We start from the raw sequence: 20,255 nt of genomic DNA, 5'->3' as shown, positions 1-20,255 counted from the left end.
ACTTGCCTCACAATGGGCGCTCCCCGCCCCGACCTCCGCTTTCCACCAATCACACGAGCCCTGCGTCACGCTCATCCCCCGAGGCCGGCCAATCAGAGCGGTTCCCAGTTGGTGTGCTCCCCCAACAAAGCCCATTGAGAGTGAAGACAAAAGAGTGAGCTGCTCCCTCAGTCAGATGGCAGAGCGGACAACTTCCCCTTTCTTTCATTACAACAGCCTTTCACAACTCCAGCACCAAACTTTCTCAAAGTTTCCTCACTCACACATACATTTTACATAAGTAGAAAATAAACTACAGCACAAATATCTTTAAACTACAGTTAATGCTTAATAAAATAGATGATCATATATGTATGGTATATATAGAATATAGCCTCAATAAAAATCTCAAAAATACACCTTTACAATAAGAAAACAAACAAAAGTATTGGGACACCTGCTCATTCACTGTTTCTTCAGTGATGGGTATCAAACCAGGGCTATTATAAAGAAGTTTTTTTTGTTGGAGTGAATCTACTGTGCAGGAAAGACTAACTACTACAATGTAGAGCATTGCTGTAAGGATTTGACTCATACAAAAGTTTGATCACCCCTTGTCTAAATGACTGGCTGATTTTGTTTACACTCTTCTCCTCGTTCTAAAGCATAATTACTATTTATTTGCCTAATTCCACATTAAAATATATACATTGAAATTTATGTGCACAAGTGAGCAAATAAGTAAAAAAATAAGTAAGGCAGGTCTGATGGAGTTGAATTGGGCCAGTGCATGAGTATGAAAAGTCTGAAAACTGCCGAAATCAGGGAATGATTTTAGTGTTTGAGAGAGTATGTGAATGAGGCAGTGCACAATTAAGTGAGTGAGGCAACTCAATGCTGAGTGAGTGATGCAGTGCATAAGTGAATGGATAAGGCAGTAGATGAATTTGAGTAAGGTAGTGCATTAGAAAGTAAGTGAGAAAGAGAAGTGCATAAGGGAGTGAGTGAGTGAGTGAGTAAGTTAGTGAGGTACTACATAAGGTAGTGAATGAGTGAATAAATGAGTAAGTAAGTTAGGGAGGTGGTGCATAAAGTAGTGAGTGAGTGAGCGAGTGAGTAAGTGAGTGAGTGAGTAAGTTAGTGAGGTGGTGCATAAAGTAGTGAGTGAGTGAGTGAGTAAGTAAGTGAGTCAGTGAGTCAGTGAGTGAGTAAATTAATGAGGTAGTGCATAAAAGAGTGACTGAGTGAGTAAGTTTGTGAAAGAGAGTGGGTGAGTGAGTAAATTAGTTAGGTAGTACATAAGGGAGTGAGTGGGTGAATAAGTGAGTAAGTAAGTTAGTGAGGTGGTGCATAAAGTAGTTAGTGAGTGAGTGAGTGAGTGAATGAGTGAATGAGTTAATGAGTGAGTGAGTGAGTGAGTAAGTTAGTGAGGTGGTGCATAAAGTAGTGAGTAAGTGAGTGAGTAAGTTAGTGAGGTGGTGCATAAGGAAGTGAGTAAGTGAGTAAGTAAATGAGTCACTGAGGGAGTGAATTAGTGAGGTAGTACATAAGGTAGTGAGTGAGTGAGTGAGTAAGTTAGTGAGGTGTTGCATAAGGGAGTGAGTGAATGAGTGAGTGAGTACATGAGTCACTGAGGGAGTGAATTAGTGAGGTAGTACATAAGGGAGTGAGTGAGTGAGTGAGTTAGTGAGGTAGTGTATAAGGGAGTGAGTAGGTGAATGAATGAGTAAGTTAGTGAGGTAGTGTATAAGGGAGTGAGTAGGTGAATGAATGCGTAAGTTAGTGAGGTAGTGTATAAGGTAGTGAGTGAGTGAGTAAATTAGTTAGGTCGTACATAAGGGAGTGAGTGTGTGAATAAGTGAGTATGTAAGTTAGTGAGTGAGTAAATTAGTGAGGTAGTACATAAGGGAGTGAGTGAGTGAGTTAGTGAGGTAGTGTATAAGGGAGTGAGTGAGTGAGTTAGTGAGGTAGTGTATAAGGGAGTGAGTAGGTGAATGAACGAGTAAGTTAGTGAGGTAGTGTATAAGGTAGTGAGTGAGTGAGTAATTTGGTGAGGTAGTGCATAAGTGAATGAGTGATGCAGAAAATAATTGTAAGTGATTCTAGTGCTTGAGGGAATATGTAAGGTTGTGCATAAGGGTGTGAGTGAATGAGCGAGGAAGTGCATAAGTGAGCAAATGAGGCAGTACATGAATGTAAGTGAGGAAGTGCATGAGAAAGTATGTAAGATGAGTGTATAAGTTAGTACAATAATGACTCCAGTGCTTAAGTGACTGTATAGGTGTGGTAGTGCGCCTTTTGTATGATATGATTTATTTGATTAAAAATGACAAATATAAATAGTAAAAAAAATGTTTTCTTTTAATGGACATGCAATTACTACTTTTACTGTTTTTCAGATACATAATGAACAAAATTGAAATATTTTTTGTAGAGAAAAACTTATTTTATAAAGTACTTTTATGCTGAGTATAAAGTGAACTGTCAAAAAGGTCAAACATTCTGAATGAATACGTTTTAACAGGAATTTTTTTTTTTTCAAAATTATGCACACACATACATGCACATACTTACAAAGTGTGCATAAGTGTAGAACCCAAAACAAAGACATAGTAAAAAAAAGTGATGAACAAATGAGGGGAAATATTGAGAGAAAGAAGAAAGTTTAAAGTTTATTATTTCAGATTTTTTAGATTTCTATCAACTAAAAAGATACAGTTACAGTTTAGGCACAATTGTAACTGCAGGAAACAGCTGACCTGGTTCTGAAATGGAGCTAATAATTAAGAAACAGGAGAATGTATCTCCGCCTTTCCATTCGGAGTCAACCCCACATCAAAAGAGCTCTCTATCAATCAGTGAATCAACCAATCAATCAGTCAATCAAGCATTCAATGAGATTCCCTTGCAAGCAATCCTATTGGATCCGTCTGTCAGTCACTCTCTCTCTCTCTCTCTCTGTTTCTCTCTCTCTCTTTCTCCATCTTAATCTGATCTCTCTTCCTCTCTCTCTCCATCTCACACACACACACACACACACACAAACACACACACACACACACTCTGAGGTACTGTGTGTTGGCCCCGTCCATAAGCTAAAATCTGAGCCCCACATGACAGATGGTTCAGCTGATAATGATGCTGCTGGGTCCCCCAACCACCCCCCACCCCCCTACACACACACACACACACTCACACACGTACACACTCCACCCCACTGTTGCCATAGTGAGAAGGGGGTCTGTGCGATGTATGGAAAGGACCAGGGGGGGCTTATTAAGGCATCCACACTTAGTGGACACCAGGCCTTAGAGAAAGTGTACAAAGCTTTCAGAGCTGCTTTACAAAGACGTCTGCAGAAGAAGGTGTGGGTCTGCACGCAGCTGCCCTGCATTGATTCCTTTGTTTCTACACGTGTAGCTGCAGATCCAAGCATTCAGACCCTGCAGGAGCAACACCATCAAACAGACCCCCGTCCACACTGCACATATTCCAACATCAACCAGATCAAAGGATTATCTGCACTCCACACTCGCACAATAAATCACACTGATCTCACTGTACATTTAATTCAGCATATTAATGTAACTTCAATTACAAAAAATCTAACTTCTGTTTATCTTCAGTCCAGTCTTCTTATCTGCTCAATCTCAGCAGCTGCTCACTTCACATTTACAAACAGGTTTTATCCCCGAGGCCTTTGTAGAAATCTGTGACTCTAAACGGTTGGTCGGATTTCATTCAGTGCTATTTAAAAAGTATGTGTTTACATGTTAAATATGGGAAGTTTAAAATTGTCACCCAAAACATTAGGTGGTCTTTACAATGTGTGAACATTAAACGATGACTGAACCAGCAGAATATGTTGCAATTTATACCTAGGGACATTATAAATATCATACTTTACATCCTACAAAGTTACCATTTTGAAAATATATTGTGTTTTTGGATATGTACATTTCTAAATCTAAAGTAGCAAACACTTAGTTTTAAGTTTAAAACTTAAAAGAAATGTGAGAGACATAGTTTTAAAAATCTTGCCAAATTGACATTATTGTTGCATGCAGTTTTACTAAAAAGTTAAAAAATAATAGTATGTTTGTAAGCAAACATCATTTTACTATGGCTAAAATGACCAATAAAATATTATCACTTACATCTAGTAAAGCTTTAAATATCATAATTTATATCCTGTAAAGTTCCCATATTGGAAATACACATTTTAAAACCAAAGTGAATATTTTCTTAATATTTTATGAAAACTTTTAAAAATGGAAATTTTAATATGGCATGACCTAATATTAAGTGCAAATACGTTCAGATCTGTTACAGAAAACACAGCTCTGCATATTGTAAAACCTAAAAAACATTTTAGCTACCTAATGTAGCATAGTTTTAATGGTATGTTTTACCAATATGTTAGATAGACAATAAACGATAGATAATAAATAGATATTATACCTAAATTGTGCATGTCTTTAGAGGACTAAAACTGCTAAAAGAGGGGTTTTGGGTTTTGCATGTGTTGTAAAGGCCATAGACTTCCATTGGCAACAGCGCCATCTGCTGGTTGAATTCATGCAGCAAGGTCTGCAATCCCTTTAATCAGCCATTATGACACTGCAAGTTTTTGGAGTAGGTCAGAGGAAACGTGCTCTCCAGCCATTCTTCTTTGTGTTTGTTTGTGGTGTGTGTAAATGAAGAATGGTGAGTGTTACCTGCCTAATTTCAGTTCAAGTATAGTTTAAGGTGTTTGTAGATATTCCTACGGAATTTAAGTCATTTATGTGTCTAACTTTGAATTGCTAATATTAGCTATTCTAATTGTTTTGCACAATGCTTTATGTTGGACATTTCTGAATGGTAATGCATTAATTAGCATTAATGCATTAAATAGAGTTATATTTCTTTTGTAAACTGTATATTTGGTACATTATTTCGAAGTTATACGAAGTTGCATTTACAACACTGTATTGATGTAAATGACAAAGCACTATTTAGCTAGCTAGCAGCCGTTTGTAGCTCAACTGGTGACCTTGAAGGGTTAAAGTGTGTAAGGCATGATTAGTAGTTCAGTTGATAACTACTATTATCATTACCAGTGCCTTAGTTATTTATGAGGGAGTGTATTGCCATGTATGTAGTTTATTTAGTTATCAGTATATTGTATTTCATATTATGTGGTCTGTATTTCTTGTACTTTCATTGTTACAGAACCATACCTTGAACGAACCATACCCCAAGTGCTAACTTGTCAAGTATTAGTTTGACCCCCTGTGCATTGCTGTTTGTGTATGTTTTGAAGAAGTAAACCAGATAAACTAAAGTCTGCCTCCTGTGAAATATGTTCTGACCGACATACCGTGGCGATTATCAATACGGTACCAGATCCTAAATACAGTCCTACCCAACCAACTCCCTTACATTGAGGTCCTTCGAGCCGGATTGACGGTTACCACGGATACGGGATGGATAAGACACAGTCAGGTCTTCCAGGACGCCAGACGCGCCGGCCTAGACACCTGGAGGATTTTGTGCTGGATTACAACACCACCAGGAAACAAGCTACATACACCAGCCATACCGAGCATGCACAGGGGCGGGTTGAAGAGGATGAAGGGTGCCTCCTACAGCAATTGGATAGTGATACACTCACATCAGCTTCCATTCGACCACCATCGCCAGACTCTTCTAACCCCTTGATGCTTCGTGAGGAGTTGGATAAGCTATTCACTGAGTTGGGAGCAACAGGAGTTGGACCAGACATTCGCCTCGTTCGTCAGCTCCGTCAGAGTCTGAGACAGCACGCTGTGAGCAGCAGCAATGACCCATACCAGAGTGACAGGGTAATAGAAGACAGCGAAGTGTCACTGCTAAGTCCAGCGAGTGTGACCCCACGACGGATTGCTGAAATACAGACACTCAGCTCACCCCGTTATCACACCTCCGCATTTGAGACTGACAACACTTTGTTGATAGACACTGGTGCTCCGCCACCAGTTGCACCTCTGTCACCAACAGTCATTGTCAATATGCCTAACACTATACCTCAGCCTCCTAACCAGTCCGACGCCAACCAGCCTCACCCCCCACAGACTATAGTGCGTTGTGTTCAGTCACCATCAGCGAACCAGGTGAGTCATCATGAGCAACAGGCTCAGGCACCCGACTCCATCGCTGCCCCATCAGACCTCCCATCAAATCCAGTGATGGTGTACTTGGAAAAGGTGATGAGCGAGCTACAGATGGTGAAGGACAAAATTCACGCACTGTCACCAGCGCAGTCTCATAGATCTGTGATGCAGGATACTAGACCAACGCCACAGCAGTCACCAGTGCATCATTCTCCTGCCCCAGCAGTCGTCCCTACGGTGAATGCTAGCTCACTGCCACAAGTGCAGTCAACTGCCTCCTTACCTCAGGCTATGGCATCACAGCAAGTGACGGCTCAACCTGTGACGCCTTCTCACCAACTGCCACTTCAGAGTAGTCTACCAGCAAGTTACGGTCTCAGTCATCCCCAGTTCCTGGATGCCGCCGGAGCAGCTGGTCAACCAGTCTATTCCCAGTTTCAGCAGCCAGCATACTCCACCTATGCTGGACGGCCACCTCCAGCACCATCATTTGGCATGCAAGTCCCACGACATCCAAACCCTCCTGCCCTTCATCGCCAGCAGTTTCCCTTGGGAGTGCAGACAAGGGAACTCACCTATAAGGGACCAAAGCCGTCCATTCCGGACTTCATCCATAAAGACCCCAGTGAGTTTCTTCAGCTCAAGATATCCTTAGAGAATCTTCTTCCTGCAAATAGCACAGAGCTATTTTGCTATCAGATCTTAAGGGATCATCTGCTGTTGGAAGAAGCGCGTCTAGTGGCAGATTCGTATCTGCATTCGCCCACTCCGTACACCCACACTATGGCGGCGTTAACAGAGAAGTATGGGCAACCCCACCAGCTCGCCTTAAACAACATAGCCAAGGTCATGGATGCTCCTGATGTCCGCCGAGGTGATTTTGCCTCATTCGAGCGGTTTGCCCTCCGGATCAGTTCGTTGGTGGGTATGCTGAAGACGTTGGGTCCAGAAGGTGAAGCCGAGCTTTATTGTGGATCCCATGTGGCCCGTCTACTCAGCAAGTTGCCTCCAGAGCTCAGGGCAGCGTTCAAGCGTCAGATGCACTACAGACCTGGCAGTGTTCACACCCTGTTGGACTTGGCGGAGTGGCTGCGGGCCGAAGTCTGGTACCAAGACCCAGAAGGGGTGCTCAGTAGCGCAGCTGACAAAGAGCAGCAGATTCGTAAGGCAGATCGGAAGAAGGATTCCCGATACAGCAAGTCTACCACGGTCCTACATAGTGGAAAGGACACCACTGGCAATGCAACTGCTGAGCAAAGTAGCACGTCAGCTAAGTCTAAGAAAGGCAAGTTCAAAGCTTATTGTCCCTACTGTGACAATGAAGAACATTTCCTTAGCAAGTGCGTGACGTTCCAGGGTCTGACCACTGATCAAAGAATCCAGTGGATCCGGGAGAAGCACAGATGTTGGCGCTGTGGCAGGGCCCACCAAGCAGCACAATGCACTTTGAAGAAGCCATGCGGCCTCTGCCAGAATATCCACCTACAAGTTCTCCATGAGGTGAACCAGAGGTCATCAAAGAAGGCTGACACTGTGCCTGCTGCTACGACGGAGACCCTGTACCTGGATCAACCTAGGGACAACCAGAGAGTTCTGCTGAAGGTCATCAAGGTGCGACTTCAGCATGGCTGCCGCAAACTTGACACGTATGCAGTTCTAGACGATGGTTCTGAACGGACTATTCTGCTCGCAGAAGCAGCAGAGAAGCTTGGACTGCAGGGTAGCCCTGAAGATTTGCCATTGAGGACCATCAGGCAAGACATTCAGACTCTCCATGGCGCATGTGTCTCATTCACTATCTTCTCAACAGTTTGGCCAAAGAAACGCTTTCAGATAAAGCAGGCCTTTACAGCCAAGGCCTTTGGGTTGTCCACACACTCTTACCCTATGGAGTCCTTGAAGAGGAAATACAGGCATCTGGAGAGTGTGCCCATCCAGTCTTTCACCCATGCCAGCCCTCTACTGCTGATTGGTGCAGACCACCCCCACCTCATCACGCCTGTTGAGCCAGTGAGGCTGGGACCTCCTGGGGGACCTGCCGCAGTAAAGACCAGGCTTGGGTGGGTACTACAAGGACCAGCAAGTGTCTTGGACCAGAGGCTGCAGTCAACTGGTTGCCTGTTCACATCCGTGGATCCCATAGCAGCTGAGCTACAGAGGAATGTGGAAAAACTATGGCAATTAGATGTCCTGCCACCACGGAACGCTAAGCTGGTCACCCGGTCTAGAGAAGATCAGGCAGCCATCACACTCCTGGAAAGCAAGACTGTGCGGACCGACATTGCAGGCACTCTGCGCTACGCCACACCCCTGTTGAGGAAGAAAGGCATGCCTACCCTTCAAGCCTCAGTGGACGCAGTGATGCCTCAGCTCCGGAGTACGGAGAGGCGACTGGTCAAGACTCCTGAGAGGGCTCAGGAATACAATGCAGAGATCCAGAAGTTAGTTGACAGCGGCTATGTGGTGCAGTGTCACAGTAGTGACTTTGAGCATGACACCGAGTCGTGGTTCATACCCCATCACCTGGTTGAGCACAACGGCAAGCATCGAGTTGTGTTCAATTGCTCGTTCCGGCACAAGGGTATGTCGCTCAACGAGATGCTGTTACCTGGTCCAACGTTGGGGCCCTCATTGCTAGGTGTGCTACTTCGGTTCCGCCAGCACGCCATTGGTATCAGCGGGGACATAAAAGGTATGTTCCATCAGGTGCGCCTTCTTCCTGAAGATCAGCCTCTACTTCGCTTCATATGGAGAGATGGGAAGACAGAGTGCACCCCAACCATCTACGAGTGGCAGGTGTTGCCTTTTGGAACTACCTGTAGTCCCTGCTGTGCCACCTTTGCCCTCCAAAGGCACATGACTGACAACTGTGCAGCGGACGAAGGTGCGAGGTTGTGCGTGGAAAGGGACTTCTACGTCGACAACTGCCTTCATAGCACACGAACCCAGGGCGAAGCTAAATACCTCATTGACAAGCTGCGATCTGTGCTGTCTGAAGGAGGGTTCGAGATACGCCAGTGGGCTAGCAATGTGCCCAGTGTCATCGAGCACCTACCTACAGAAGCCCGCTCAGACAAGGTTGAGCTCTGGCTTGCCAAGGAATGCACAGAGGTGAATGAGTCCACCCTGGGGTTGCGCTGGGACTGCCACAGAGATATTCTTGGCTACAAGCACAGGCCAGCTCAGCACGAAGTGCCAACTCTGCGACATGTGTACCGGGTCCTGGCCAGCCAATACGACCCGCTTGGTTACATCTTACCATTCACTACCCGAGCCAAGGTACTGGTACAGAGATTGTGGGACAAGAAACGGCAGTGGGATGACCCTCTATTCCCCGATGAGCTGCTTCAAGCCTGGAATAAATGGGTGAGTGAGCTCCCTTCTCTCTCACTGATAGTCCTACAAAGGTGCTATGTGCCAGCAGAGATGGATCGCCAGGATGTGGTGAGGGACCTCCATGTGTTTTGTGATGCTTCGGAGCGAGCCTATGGTTCAGTGGCATACCTGAGGTCAGAAGATCCAGAGGGAAGAGTGGCTCTTTCCTTCCTGATGGCCAGATCGAGGGTAGCACCGAAAAAGCAACACTCTATGCCACGCTTAGAGCTGTGTTCTGCTGTCGTCGGAGCTCAACTGGCTAGGCTACTTCAGGAAGAGCTTACACTCCCCATAAGAGAGACAGTGCTGTGGTCTGACTCTACGACGGTCTTAACATGGCTACAGTCCGAGTCGTGTAGATTTAAGGTCTTTGTGGGAACCCGAGTCTCAGAAATTCAGGAACTCACCAGTCTTGAGTCCTGGCGCTACGTGGATTCAGTGCGGAACCCTGCCGATGACCTGACAAGAGGGAAGACGTTGGCAGATCTCGCAGCACCCAACAGATGGAGCCAGGGTCCACCGTTCCTTCTTCAGCCCCCAGAAGAGTGGCCAAACAGACCACCCTCAGCTGCAGAAGAGGATACAGAGGAACTCAGGAAGCCTACCTACTGCGGCATAGCCACTGTGGATTCCGTTGTGCAGGTACCTGATGCCAATCAGTACAACAGCTGGCAGGATCTCCTTGATGCAACCGCCCAGTCCCTGCATGGGGCGGCCAACCAGGACTGTGCCCCCTCTGCTGAGTGTTACAGAGAAGCTGAGAGGCTCCTGTTCCGTGCAGTGCAATTGGAGTACTTCCCCGATGAGTATCGTTTGCTCAAAGCAGAAAAATCTGTTCCCTCGTCCAGCCGGCTACTTACCTTAGCACCAGAGTTCGATCCAGATGAGGAACTCATCAGAGTTGGAGGACGGTTACGAAGAGCCGAGGGGCTTGAGTATTCAACTATGCATCCCATAGTTCTTGACCCCAAGCATCCTGCCACCCAGCTGCTGATCCAGGACTACGACAGCAGGCTCCATCATCCTGGCCCGGAACGGGTGTTCGCGGAAATGCGCCGGACAGTCTGGATTCTCAGAGCAAGAGAAGCCATCCGCAAGCAGCAGTTCCGCTGTAGTGAATGTCAGAGATGGAAAGCCAAACCAGCAGTTCCTAAGATGGCGGACCTGCCTGCTGCCAGGCTACGTCTCCACAAGCCTCCTTTCCACTCAACAGGCATGGATTGTTTTGGGCCATTCCTGGTCAAAGTGGGAAGGCGGAATGAAAAAAGATGGGGCATCATCTTTAAATGCCTTACCACCAGAGGAGTACACCTGGATGTCTTGACCAGCATAGACGTAGATGGATTCCTAATGGCCCTGAGGAGATTCATAGCTCGCCGTGGACGACCTGCAGAGCTGTACTCCGATCAAGGGACAAACTTTAAGGGTGGAGAGAAGGAACTGCACAAGGCCTTTAGGGACATGTGTCCGGACCTGCAACAGACCTTAGCCCGGAGCCAGATCTCTTTCCACTTTAACCCACCTGCTGCACCCCATTTCGGTGGGGCTTGGGAGAGAGAGATCCGGTCAGTGAAGGCAGCCCTCTACACGACCGTCGGCTCTCAACCAGTGACCGAGGAGTGCCTTCGAACTGTGCTGGTGGAGGTTGAGTGCATTCTCAACTCAAAGCCTTTGGGGTACGTCTCCTCCAATGTGGCAGACCCTGACCCTGTCACCCCAAGCCTGCTTCTCATGGGGCGGCCTGACAGCGCTCTCCCTCAAGTGGTGTATCCTGAGTCGGAGGCCCTAAGCAGACGTCGTTGGAGGCAGAGTCAGATCATCACCGACCACTTTTGGAGGAGCTTCATTCGTCATTACTTACCGACCATGCAGATGCGGCAGAAGTGGCACACTTCTCCCACGCCACTGGCTGCAGGTCAAATCGTAATGATAGTAGATCCGCAACTCCCCAGAGCTGCTTGGCCAATCGGAAGAGTCATCAAGGTCTTCGCTGGGCAAGATGGGCTCATCAGAACTGCTGAGGTCAAGATAAAGGACAGGAGCTTCACTCGTCCCGTTGCTCGTCTCATTGTCCTTCCTGAGGTCCCAGATGGCCAGACAGACAGCAAACCTGCCTCTTTGTAAGAGAGCCTTTACAATGAGCAAATATGTTTACCATATTTGGGGGCGGCTGTGTTGTAAAGGCCATAGACTTCCATTGGCAACAGCGCCATCTGCTGGTTGAATTCATGCAGCAAGGTCTGCAATCCCTTTAATCAGCCATTATGACACTGCAAGTTTTTGGAGTAGGTCAGAGGAAACGTGCTCTCCAGCCATTCTTCTTTGTGTTTGTTTGTGGTGTGTGTAAATGAAGAATGGTGAGTGTTACCTGCCTAATTTCAGTTCAAGTATAGTTTAAGGTGTTTGTAGATATTCCTACGGAATTTAAGTCATTTATGTGTCTAACTTTGAATTGCTAATATTAGCTATTCTAATTGTTTTGCACAATGCTTTATGTTGGACATTTCTGAATGGTAATGCATTAATTAGCATTAATGCATTAAATAGAGTTATATTTCTTTTGTAAACTGTATATTTGGTACATTATTTCGAAGTTATACGAAGTTGCATTTACAACACTGTATTGATGTAAATGACAAAGCACTATTTAGCTAGCTAGCAGCCGTTTGTAGCTCAACTGGTGACCTTGAAGGGTTAAAGTGTGTAAGGCATGATTAGTAGTTCAGTTGATAACTACTATTATCATTACCAGTGCCTTAGTTATTTATGAGGGAGTGTATTGCCATGTATGTAGTTTATTTAGTTATCAGTATATTGTATTTCATATTATGTGGTCTGTATTTCTTGTACTTTCATTGTTACAGAACCATACCTTGAACGAACCATACCCCAAGTGCTAACTTGTCAAGTATTAGTTTGACCCCCTGTGCATTGCTGTTTGTGTATGTTTTGAAGAAGTAAACCAGATAAACTAAAGTCTGCCTCCTGTGAAATATGTTCTGACCGACATACCGTGGCGATTATCAATACGGTACCAGATCCTAAATACAGTCCTACCCAACCAACTCCCTTACAGCATGACAGTGATGATATGTACAGATCATATGTACAAATGTTTAGATGACTATTAGTTTTCAAATGTTATTTATATTTTCATTTAAAATAAGTTTAGTAAACAGTTTAAGCCTATGCTTATATTTATTTCTTTAACTGTGTAAAGTTATTAACTTGCTAGATATGCACAGAACATGCTTAAAAGTACTTTTAAAACTTGTATTGTGGTGCAGTTTCTTTTTAGGGTAAATTAATTTGGTGGTTTTGCTCTTTATTATCTCTATAACTATTTTCATTTCTAATTATGTGTTTATGTGGTTTAACAATGCATGAATAAACAGATAAAGGGTTTTCTATTCTGTAATCTCCATGTTGGCAGTAGCTCTTGGATCAGCACCATTAGCAGCACCCCAGTTGATAAGGTAAGCATCCAAAGTCATTCTATACATTGGAAGGTCCTGGCAGCTAGCAGACACTCTGTTTTTTAAAAAGAACATATATGGCTATGCAGGAATGGTAGCAAAAGCGCATTGGTATGATTTATGATAATATTTTACTATCTCCCCACTCAGTAACACTACTATTTTTTATTATTTTACTTTAAAGAAATCTGATACATAATAAAAAATAGAACATTGGACATTCAGTTATCCTTTAAACTTTGAAATAATTAAATAAAGTAAAAAAAAAATAATGCTCCACCCACAAACACAATCCACTCAAGCTCCAACTTAATAAGTTTTTGATGAATGTGCTTCCTAGGTGCTAGACAAGCTGGCAGCTGAACTCCACAGAACAGTGCTTTCACCAGACTGCAGTCCAGACTGAGAGACTGAAACCCACTGAACCTGCTCTCTCACACACACACACACACACACACACACTCAGTGAGCGAGATAGGGAACACACTGCCACCATTACAATAACAAAGGCTGCCCACACTTTTGGGCGGAGCTAAGAGGCAGATTTCCAGGCCACTGAACGGGAGGCTCCCTTAATGAGCTTTGTGTGTGTGTGTGTATGTGTGTGTGTGTGTTTGTGTGTGTGTGTGTGTGTGTGTGTGTGTGTGTGTGTGTGTGTGTGTGTGTGTGTGAAAAAGCACTTCTTGGCACAGCTGTCACCCTGGAGGGTGATATCAGGCAAGTGCAGCTAGTCTCTTTATAAGAGCACTGTGAGAAAATAGTGGGGGAGGGGAGGAGCTCACACAAAGTTAAAGTTTTCAGCTGATATCAGATTACCCCAAATAAACAATAAACACACATCAAAAACGATCTTTTACAAGGGTTGTTTTGTTTATTTATTGGTTTATTTTTTTTCTAGTGACTTTTATAAGGATTGTTTTTTTATTGTTTTTTTTCTACTAACTTTTGTGAGGGTTTTTTTTAATTCATTATTATTTTAATGAATTATTATTTCATTTTTATTTACACAGTAAAAAAATGTTTATTAGTGTTGTTTTGTTTAATTGTTTTGTTTAAGGTTTATAAGGATTGCTTTGTTTGATTATTAATTTATTTTTATTTTTTAGTAACTTTTATTAGTGTTGCTTTGTTTAATTATATATATTTTTTAGTTTTAGGGTTGTTTTAAGCATTAATTTTGTACTTTTTATTTTTGTGTAAACATATGTTTTTTGGAAGGTGTTTTGGTTTTGGTTACATATTATTATTTTTAGAACTTAAAGAGCTAACATCAGCTAATATCTAATATCAGATTGCACCAGACAACTTTAGAAATGAAGAATTACACACATAATAGTTTTTTCAAACGTAATTTTTGATGGGGTTTTGTTTTGCAATTTTTTAAATGTTTTATATATTTTTTCAATTACCTTGAAAATTCGTGCGGCACCCACATTTGACAGCTAAAACCTTTTCTACAGAATATAATAATATTTTTATTTGTACATGGGTATCCCGTCTTCCCCCAGCTTTATATTACAATACATAAATTACAAACATATGGGTATTACAGAGCATACAGAGCATAATGCACATATAGTATTGTAATGCTGTATGTGCAATAGAGTGTATTATATTGTGTCAGCTGCAGTAATGTCACTACACTACACTGTGTACCTAAAACTGTAATTCTGCTGCTATTGCTATTACTACTGTTTATCTACATCATACCTTCTAATGCAACACCTGCCCCAATGTTAACAACACATTTGGGTATATAACTAAATAAACACGTTTATAGATTATATATATAAAATAATATATATACGAATGTATTCCTGATACTTTATTATTCATTTTGTTTTATACATTATCCTTGTATTTTTTATCCATCTACTGTATCTTCTGCCTCTCCTATCAACTGTATATATGTACATTTCTCTTACACAAACTTTTACACCAACAAAAGTAGCACATAAGATATTTAGCAGGAGACAGCTTGGCATCTTCAGACAGATGACTGCCACACACGCTCAATAGCTCTTGGAGGCCTTACCCTAAAAAAACCCTCCATATTAACTTATAAGAGAACTTTCTAAATAAAGGCCGAGCCAAGAAAATTGCCATAATTTTGCTGCTAAGTCCTTTGAGCCGCTAAGCTCTGGGAAAAGCAGCTTAGCAGATGTCCTAAAGTATAGGTTTTCTTGTCTCGGCGAGAGAATAAGACAAAAGTGGCTGAAGAAGCAGGGGGACAAGCTCCTTTCAGGCCTTCTCTCGGCCCCTCCTGCCTGCTCTCTTTCCACAAGACAATCTCCCTTCATCTCGTGCCTCTCCTCCACCTGCTCCCGCAAACCCCCACCCAGTCCTCGGCACTAATTAAACACACTCACTTTCTGGACACAAGTCAAGGCTTGATTAGTCAATTTACCCCCCAGTATGATGGATAAGTTCACCCCCACAGCACCCACGCCTTTCAGCACTTGCCCCATCTGCAGTACGATTCGGCTTCGTGATGACATAATACTACTACATGGCCAGGCTCGTTAAATTTAATGATCCTAGAAAGTGCTAATGGTATTTTGAGAGTGGAAAGAGGGCAATCGATGACTCTAAATGCAAACCCCCCCCCCCCCCACCCTCTCATCCGCTCTCAGGAATATCCACAGTACTTGAGGTGCCACCTGTGCCCACCTCTGTGATCAGAAAAAGGTCAGTGTAATGCTGAGAACCAGAACCAGAGCTAGAGCTGGAAATTACAGCCTAGTCAGCAAGTCTGCAAGCTAGGCCTCACTGGCAGGCCTGCGTCGCCCCTCCCCCGCCCCCTTTCAGGCCCGCAGTAAGATTGTCTAGGCATCTGTATGCAAATGATGCGAGGAGCATAGGAAGTATACACACATCAGAATGTGCAGGCACCCAGCTCACATCTGCTACAAAAGAGCCAGATACTGTGAGCATCAACAGCTGACTCTCTGACGCTGTGAAAATTCCCATTCATGCCCCATAATCGCACCATCTGCAAATCTTTTCCATGGAATTCCACTAAAAAAAAAACAGAGCTGCCCAAACTTTTTGCGGTGGGCTGAGAGCCAAAAACACAAAGCAATATGCAAATGATGAAAGGGGGTACTTTAAAGTTTATTTACAATTCAAAATCACACGTAACGGTGTAGACAAAACAATGAAAAAAACATTTTTACATATAATTTACTTTATTATTATTATATATTTCATGTTTTGTTTTTTTAATACACTGCACATTTCCGACCTGCAACACATTCTAAAAAAGTTAGGTTGGTTTTGCACTTGCTCTTGTTAAAAAATGTATGTACATCCCAGAAAAATATACAGGGCCCTATTTTAGCGATCTTTAGGCGAGTCATTAACCACACACACCACTGAACTTAATTTTAGGCTGTCAGCGTGTCTTTGCTATCATAACGACTGGATAAGTACACCTTGCACAGCTCGAAACACGCAAAAGGCATGTACTAATTTTCTTACTTAATCATTGGTTGGTTTTGGGTGTAAAGTGCAATAAACCAATCATTGTGTCACTTATCATTCCTTTTAAGAGCTGGGTGCTCTCTGACTTTGGCACATTGCTATTTCAGGGGCGCAGCTACTTGGACGTGTGCAATGCTTTTTAGCAAAAGGAAACTGACCTGCTTGTTTACACCTGTTTATTTGATTTACTGTTGATGTAAAAGTTTGCACAGCTGTCAACTCCACATCATGACAGATCCCTGGATTCTTCTGACTGAGTTCTTCAGACAGTCTAGATGGATCTTTTATATTTTATCTTTGATCCAAAGCACACTGTGTCCAATACCTATTCATCTGACCACAATAAACAGGTTGCCACTGTTTGGTGGTCCATCCCAGTTTCCTCAGAGCCCAGAGAAGGTGAAGCCGCTTCTGTATATGGTTTGCATAAGATTTTGGTTTTGCACAGAAATGTTTTAAATGGTATTTGTGAATATAACTCTGTATTGTAGCGCTTGATAAAGGTTTGCCAAAGTAATTCCTTGCACATGTGGTTATGTCAGATATTGTTGAAAGCAGGTTCTTGATACAGTGCTATCTTTTGGATACTATATTTTTTTGCTATAGGCAGGTTTAGTAAGCTTGTAGACAAGTTTAACATAAAGAACTCTAAATAAAAAGTTTTTAATGAAATGCTTATTAACTATGTAATAAGTTAAGTATATGTACAGTACCAGTCAAAAGCTTCTTATTTAATGTTTTATTTTCTATGTTGTAAATTAATACTGAAGTCATCCTATGAACTATAAAGAAACACATAAGGAATCATGTAGTAAGTCAAAACTGTAAAACAAGGCCAAAATACTCTGTGTGACTCTTATCTGTGGTGCTGTTAACTTACAGTTTCTGAGGCTGCTACCTCTCATAAACTCTGATGATTCTGTGCAACAGAGGTGACTCTTAGTCTTCCTTTCCTTGGGCAGTCCTGATGAGTGCCAGTTCCTTCATAAAGTTTTTGATGAACTCAACAATGCAGAAGATATAAAAATAATGAAAAAAAAATGTAAGGTGTGTAAAAACTTTAACTGCTACTGTTGGGGGTGGGGTTAGGTTTAACTTATTGGGTCAAATCATATATTCCCATGGGTCAACACTGGGCAGCCCTGCTTTAGGCAACAAGCAGATTGAGCCCTTGGAATTTGCATTAATCAATGGTGTAGAATGAAAAATCTTTTTTTGCCACAATTATAGCATTTTATTATCGGTATGAATATGTACTGTAACTTGAAATCAATGGTTATTGTTATATAACAAACTATAATAATTCTATGATTACATGCAATAGGATCTCAATAGTAGAGCAAAACAACATTTATAATTCTGGCCTACAAGCAGGTAAAAGTTTTCATAGAACTGTAAATTAAAATGAATTATTTTTTAAATCCACTTTTGATAAATCATGTGTTAAGCACATGTTTTAAGGCAGTGTCACTCAATCTCTGAAGGAATCTGGCTGCGCGTTGTTTAGTATACAGTGATGTGATTATATTTCCTGACCCCAGTGGACATCACTGTGACTAAAAGGTCAGGCTAGGCTTGGCAGCTTGATTCCATCCTGTCAGCATGTTATCTTCCTCCAGGTCCCATTACAGCCGGCTATAGAGTGCTAGAGTCACGCTGGGACAGTCACGCTGGTCACTGCTTGACCCTCGACCCCAGGAGGTGTGTGGTACACAGAGTTCATGCCCCGGTGACCCCCTGCTTTCTGCTTGTGTAGGAGCAGGTGCTGGAGAAGAGATGACCCCTGGGGGAGATCAGAACAGTGTCACAGAGGGTCAGCTTCTATCTACCAGTTCCCCCTATTGCACACGTGCCGCTTTCCCAAGAGACACAAATTTAATTAATCTGAGATAAGAAATATGGTGTGAGCAGTTTTATCCGACATTGCATCACAGATGAATTGCAGTTTTGTGATAATGTTCCCTACACACTCTTACACACTCCTATAACTTCCTTATAACACATACGTAACCATGCATGCTGCTATAGCATGGGTGTTTATATGTTTTTATTGGTACAATTTATTATTAATACAAATAATTTAATACTGAATGTAGTAGATTTATGTCACACTGTTCATTAAAATTACATTTTTTGTTGTTTGCTGATACCTAATTCTATTATATATATATATATATATATATATATATATATATATATATATATATATATATATATATATATATATATATTATGTATGTATATATATATATGTATATATATTATATATATATACATATATACGTATATATATATATATATATATATATATATATATATATATATATATATATATATATATATATATATATATATATGATTTGAGGTGATTTGGGATGAGCTGGAGGAAAAGCATCAACTATTGTTCAGCACCTCTAGAAACTCCTTCAAGACACGGAGAAACCTATCCCTCATGAAGACACTGACAACATAAAGTGCAAAAGTGACGATAACATAAGACTATAACACTACAACAAATACAATAAATACAAAAGACGAGACAATTTAAAAGAAAGCACAGTGCAGTACTGATTCAGTATATTAATGTGCATAGTGAGGAAAAGGGGCAGAGATGTGTAACATACTGAAAGATTTTGGGAGTAGCAGCAAATATTGCTAATAGGAATAGAGACATTTCAGTCTCTGTGTGCTGAGTGTGTGTGTGTGTGTGCAGTCTATGTGTGTGTAAAGGGTGGTGGCGGGGGTTCAGTTTAGTTCTGTGTGAGTGTGTTGGGTGTATGGTGGGTGGAATGGGGTTCAGCTCTGTATCTGTGTGTTGAGGAGTCTGACTGCCTGGGGGATTAAGCTGTTGCAGAGTCTAGTAATGGAGGCTCGGATGCTCCTGTATCTTCTGCCAGACGGCATCAGAGCAAAAAGTCAGTGTGAGGGATGGGTGGGGTCTTCCACAATGCTGGTGGCTTTGTGGACGCAGCATGTGGTGTAGATCTCTGAGATGGAGGGGAGAGAGAGACTCCCATGATCTTCTGAATCTAAAGTATAAACCTCATTCTAGTTGGTTTAATACTTTTTGTTTACAAAATATTTTCACACGTGTTCCTGTACAACAGTAAAAAATCTTAAAAAGGGAGAAAACACATGTCAGATCAGGTGATCTGGTTGGGAACATGGAGATGGAGAAATGGAGAAATTTGGAACCAAAGTTTGATCTTCACAAAATGAGAAAGTCTTGAATTGAATTGTATTTGTTTTAATGTGATCTGAAGGATTTACAAGCAACAAAAAAAATATATATTACATATTGTAGAGATTAATTGCTTTAAATTATGTGCTCAGGTCCTCAAAACATCTGCATTACTGTAATTATATACACTGTAAAATTAATTATTTGTAAATTTACAATATGACTGTACATTGTTTTACTGTACTTTTACAGAAGTACACATCCCAGTAATAACTGCAAGGAACACATTTCGATTTAGTATCTACAGTAAAATCAACAACTAAACATACAGTAAATGCCTAGTTACAATATTAATTTTAAAAATGGGACACATTTGTACATATATTGTCTACATATACTAACCACATACAAAACTTAGTTACTGTTTACAAATGAAATAGATATAGTTTCAAGTTACATTAAAAAATCTAGTCATTTGCAGTCATTTCTGAATACATGTATATTATTGTAATATTTACTGTAAAATGTATATATCAGTGAACTTATATATAGTATTCACTATATATATATACATATATATATATATATATATATATATATATATATATATATATGTATATATATATA

This window comes from Astyanax mexicanus, chromosome 13, assembly GCF_023375975.1.
Source record: "Astyanax mexicanus isolate ESR-SI-001 chromosome 13, AstMex3_surface, whole genome shotgun sequence".
In the NCBI taxonomy this organism is placed as follows: Eukaryota; Metazoa; Chordata; class Actinopteri; order Characiformes; family Acestrorhamphidae; genus Astyanax; species Astyanax mexicanus.
The sequence above is the reverse complement of the archived record's forward strand: the minus strand, read 5'-3'. Positions refer to the sequence as shown.